Source organism: Akebia trifoliata, chromosome 8 (genome assembly GCF_017979445.1).
Source record: "Akebia trifoliata isolate Shusen 1 chromosome 8, ASM1797944v1, whole genome shotgun sequence".
Lineage (NCBI taxonomy): Eukaryota > Viridiplantae > Streptophyta > Magnoliopsida > Ranunculales > Lardizabalaceae > Akebia > Akebia trifoliata.
In genome coordinates, this window is record NC_141382.1 from 3,350,226 (window position 1) to 3,355,943 (window position 5,718).

General features: G+C 34.6%; 1 long non-coding RNA gene across 1 annotated transcript; it reads right to left on the reverse strand.

The window, feature by feature from the left end:
- Positions 1-802: 802 nt before the first annotated feature.
- LOC147395492 (uncharacterized) lies at positions 803-2,595 on the reverse strand. The gene is made up of 3 exons (XR_015180722.1): positions 2,298-2,595; positions 1,405-1,515; positions 803-1,075 (listed from the first exon to the last, which is right to left on the reverse strand). It is a non-coding gene; the product is annotated as an uncharacterized LOC147395492 (long non-coding RNA).
- Positions 2,596-5,718: the final 3,123 nt, after the last annotated feature.

The following is a 5,718-nucleotide window of genomic DNA, read 5'->3' on the forward strand; positions in this document are numbered from 1 at the left end:
TGATGGTTTCACCTCCGGGAGGCACCCATCAGAGAGAAGGTTGCATCAAATGATGTTTGCGGACAGAGATTATGAAAGGGTCGAAGAGATGGGCTTGGGAGAGTGGAGGACATGAGCTCAAGACCACATGTTGGAAATACAGAAAAACTTCGGTAATTATTTGGGAATATACCCTTTTCAAAATGTATTCATAAAAAAGTCACAGTATTACACCAACAGCTGATGAGGTTTCCAAAGTTGCTATCTTAAAGAGAATCATAGACTCCAAATAAAGATCCATTGTTGAATTTTTTTTGTTGCTTAGAGCTAGATTCATTTTCATCTAATAAGTTCATAGCTTTAAGAGTTGGTGACACAAAATTCACAACTTCAAGGACAGATGACTCTGTTGTGTCATCTTAGCTCTGTTATTCTTACCTTTCGGTCAGCTTAGTTCAAAAAAAAAAAAAAAAAATTGAAGAATAAAACTGATAAATTTAGACCAATGATGGTTGCTGTAACAAATCTTTGAGATGATTATAGATCTACCCAAGCAAAGCAATGGCGCCAATCTTTTAGATAGTTTACTTTGAATAAAGGGTAATATACCCCTCAATGTGTGAAGGTCATTGTCAAACATAATACAAAAAGAAGAGTAATAACGGGTCTGGCATTAGCCATCAGCATCCCCACTTGGTAATTCTATTGACATTCCAACTGCAATAATAACTTTCTTATTAAAATTTCAAAACTAAAAAAATCAATAATAGCAGATTAAAGCTGTGGACTATTTTAATTAGAGCTTCTATTTGCAACCCAACTTTTATACCCCAATTTGTTAAAAAAAAAATTTTATCACATCCCAATTAAAGATTATTACACTCTTCAAGCATTACAAAGGTTTGGCTCATATTATAATCTCAACATTACAAAGCATTATAACAAACACACTCGTACAATCAATTCCAATTGTTGTTTACAATTATGATTAGGGTATGGCATTAGCCATCAGCATCCCCACTTGGAAACATCGAAGTTTCAACCATTTATGTTTTGCTGGTACCCGAGTTGCTACCAAGTCCTCGTATAAACTCATCTGCACAAATCATTCAAAAGTTATAAGCTTGAACATTGAATATGCAGATTAAGTTATAAGCAAGTGACCACCATGTTCAAAATTTATAAGCTCCCCACATTGCAGAAACTTCAAAAGAGAAGGGTTGATGCAGGTACTGATTGCATAAAATCAGGATGGGTTTTAACCTGATTGAATGTAACTAAAGTTTTAATTTCGCAGCAATTCATTTATTAAGTTAGGGGATTGCTATTTGATATGATTTGGGAAGAAAGGATTGGTGTTATAAGTAAAAAAAATTGGTGTTATAAGACATGGACTGATGGACAACACAATAGCACATAACATACCTTCTGTACGCAACAGGTACAACTCCCAACTCTGTATTGAGCAATGTATTGGAAGACAGGTTGAGAGAGATCAAAATGGTGCTGAGGAGAGTTACACCAGCCCCCCTGCACCTGCATTGTTTGGGAGAACATTGTTTGGTGGGAAAAAATTAGTGACTGACCAAAATGGAGCCAAGCAAGCACCACCTTGTATGTACACAAGAATACATATGTGAATTTTTTAGAACAGTAATACATGGAAACATGGTGTTTACAGTACCAGGTGAGAACTATAATTAGCAAAGAAAAGTTAAAGGACCTGTGTAAGTTTTATGAGAGCAAAGCTGAATCTAACAGCACTATAATAAGAGCTTTTTGAACAGATCTGTACACTAGATTCTTCATTGCTGTCGTGGGAAATGATCTCGATATAGGCACTTGTAAATTATGAAAAATTAGCATTAGAAGTGCACATGTCTTTTAAAAATTTTCCTACTTTTAAAAGATTTCTTAGTGAACAATGGTAAACAAGTTCGGGTTCGACCATTATTTGGTAGGGTTTCAGTTCAGATTAGTCGAAATCAGACTTCATAATTTTTTTTTTTGGGATAAAACATCATCTTCAAAACCCATCATATTTAACCTTCTTAAAAATCATATCTTGTTCTTAAGATAAAAAAAAAAACAGGAAGAAAAAGCGAGAAGAACCCTCTTCTTCATATGGTAAAAATTACAAAATTTACAAGGGTAACAATTACAACCCAAAAAAAAAAAAACCTGATTTCTTTAAAATTGTCTAAGTAAAAAAAAAAAAAAAAAAACCCATCCACATTATCTTTCAAATTCAAGAACTACAATAAAAAAAATTAAATACCCAATCGATTTTCCTAAAAAATAAAGAGTTAAATAAATACCCGTTCGATCGAAATAAAAAGAGATTGACGGCGATGGCGACGGCGACGGCGAGAGAGGGTTGAGAGAGCTCCGAAGACGATGAGATCTCAAGTAAGTTCGAACTGAAACTAGAGAGATCGAGTCACATTCGTTGGCGATGGCTTCGGGTCGTTCGAACTGAAACTTTTGAGAGAGAGAGAGCGAGTGAGCGAGAGAAAGAGAGAGAGAGAGAGAGAGAGATGGCGTCAAAGTGAAACTTGAGAGAGAGATGGGTTTTCGAGCGAGAGAGAGAGAGATGGGTTTCAGTTGGGTTTTGTGAGGGAGAGACATTCGAAGAAGAGAATGAGAGAAGCTTAGGGACTTAAAATAGAATAAAATATTTTTATAGGGGGCAATTTGTAAAAACGTAATTTTTAATTTTAAAACCGTGTTTTCCATCCGAACCGTCGGACGCCACTCGATCTAACGCCCAAAAAAACTTGGCAACAAAGTTGTTAGACTTTAGGGCCGCCGAACCGCTCCCTATATATATATAGAGGGAGCGGTTCGGCAGCCCTAAACAAAAACAAGTTTTGCGCCAAGTTTTGGAGGCCCTTAGATATGGACACATCGGACGGACTGCAAACATCTTCTGGTTTAAAAGTAAAAACTGTAAGTAATTATAAATTCCCCCCTGTTCAATTTTTTTATTCTTTAAAAAATCCCTCACAAAAACTCTCTTCTTACTTTCTCTCCCTCTCTCTCTATAAACCAAGTTACAGAACCTGACTAAACTCTCTCTCTCTCTCTCAAGTTACAGATACTCTCTTCGAAACTCTCTCTCTCTCTCTCTCTCTCAAGTTAAGTTCGAACGACCCGACGTCATCGTCGTCTCTCTCTCGTTACAGACGTCTGTTCGAACGGTTCTCGCCATTGTCGTCTTCACAAATCTCGTCTTTTTCATGCGAACGACACTCGAAAGAGATCTTCCTATTTGTTTGATTCAAGCTCTGTCACCAAGCCAAGATCTCTTAGGTATTTCTTTCACTCTCGGTCTCTCTCTCTCTCTTTGATAGTAGTCATCTTCATCCATCCATTCTTATAGGTTTTTAACAAACCCTAATTTAATTTTAAAACATATATCTACAATAATGAGATTAGGGATCTCCTAATATGTAGCAAAATCAAAATTCCTACTTTTTAGGGTTTCAACCACATCAATTTCACTATAAGTTTAATTTTTCGTGTAAGATTAAGCATTTGTTTGTTCTAAATTTAGATGTTTCGACATGGATCATATATAATATTATACTTTTTGTGATTTTTGACTTAAATAAGTGCTTAACTATGAAGATTTAGAGACCCAAATATACACTGTCTCCTGTGTGTTCTCACAATTCCTTCAACTCCTCTGCTAATTTGTGCCCATCAATGTCGAAACCACTTCTTTTCAGGGCCCTTCGATGAATTGTAATCGAAGAGGTGAGTGAGTCAGATTTCATGGAAGAATGAAAAAAAAAATTGAGATTAATTTCTTTTCTATAAAATTCTTCTGTTTCTTAGAAATCGAGCAAATAAATTGATTCCTTTAGTTTAACCCATCAACCTATCTGTCCTAATCGCTCACATTTATCCTTATGGTTGCCTACGGTACACTCTTTTTCTTGCAAACCCAACTTCTCAAGTTTCATCATATATATACGATCTTGTATATATATGATGAAATTTTGAAATTCTTATTTGCAATGTGGATGACTTAAAATATTAAACATTTTGATTGTGAATTTAAAACCCAAGAACCATTTTGGGTTTTTATTCTTAACTTGGTATATTAAAGGTATTATCATAAAAACTCACTCTGTCTAGGTTAACAGTGGTGGGTTTCAACAGCATAGCCACATACACACCTGTTATTAGGTAATATCATGTAGCAAATCATATCGTGTAGTAAATTATAGGTATTATCATTTATGCTCCATTTGAAGCACTTTTATTATATCATGTGTGTAGGGATTTTGCTAGATTTTGTTTATTTAAGTTTTAATTTTATTTATTTGATTAGTCATTTATTTGAAACATTCTATCTAATAATAAATGGTTTTGTGAAGGGAGAAATTAACGAAGTTGAAGAAGTATGGTTTATTAAGAATTATCTCAACTATGGGAGAATATGCAAATAGTTTGTGGGTTTGGAGTCTGCCCAGTAAAAGGATTCTTTTATGTATTGGTGAAAAATATTTTTGTGTTTGTTTTTCTTTTCTTAATGTGGAAATTATAGTGACTTCACTTTAACCATCCAACTTTCACATATTTCTGTGCTTGGTTCTATGCTTTTTGTAATTATTGCAGCAAGTTCTAGTATGCCTGTCATCATTCTGTTTTTCGGTGTAATCTATTTCTAAGAGCAAATGTTTTTTATTTTTGCAGTTGTTGTAAATACTTTTAGACAAGAAGGTCTTGAGGTTCTTGGATGGAGGCTTGTTCTTGTAAATATATCAGTGGTTGGTTACTATGCAAAAGAAACAATGCCCAATATACGGCAAGTATTTGTTAAAGTTGTGAAAGAAGAGAGTATTGAAGATATTGAAAGAGAATTGTACATTTGTCGGAAATTGAAATAGCAGGCAAAGATACCATGCCCAATATACAGCAAGTATTTGTTAAACTTTAAGGAAAATAGTTTGCCATGGAAAACTTGAATTTACCTGTGTTTGAGTGCAAATTAAATACAAATTGCCAGGTTGTATATCATAATCATAGACTTCAAAAACTTAAAAAGCTGCCACTTTGAAGGAGTAAAACCATCACTAAGGCTAAAGAATAGAGGGTTCCAGACACTGCGATGTGGCGCACGTAAAAGGATGGAACACATCTAATATTCTTTGGGCTTCGCCTAGCGAACACCTTGGCCAAAACTAGCTATAATGAATAGCTTATTGGCACTACAAATGGGACAAAGAGATAGTGACATTTCATTGGTCAGTATCATCTAATGGGTGTATTGTAGGACTAGATGATCTATCCATTTGATTGGCAAAGATTTGGGTCCCACAATTGACACACTGCATGTCAGAAAGCAAGCCAATTGACAAAACATTTTCTTAGTCACAATTAAGTTATTAGACCACTGTCAATGAAAAAAAAAAATGATTCCTTGAGATTTTCATAAGGGCTATTTACCTTATAGATGTAGAAAATAGACTCTGATGCAATTTCAAGCGATAAATCCGAGTACTTTATAGGAGATTTACACCTCCCTCATAAAGGATGAGAAACTATGTTAAATTTGATGATAGTAACAATTTAAATGTATACAGTTTCTCTTTTTCAAACAGAAAAATGTAAAAGAGAAAAAGGAAAAGTGAACAAAGAATAACAAGTGGAGGCAAACTAGAACGTTGAAACAACACTTGACCACATCTTAATATGATGTCAGCCACATGAAACAAAACTTCATTTCCA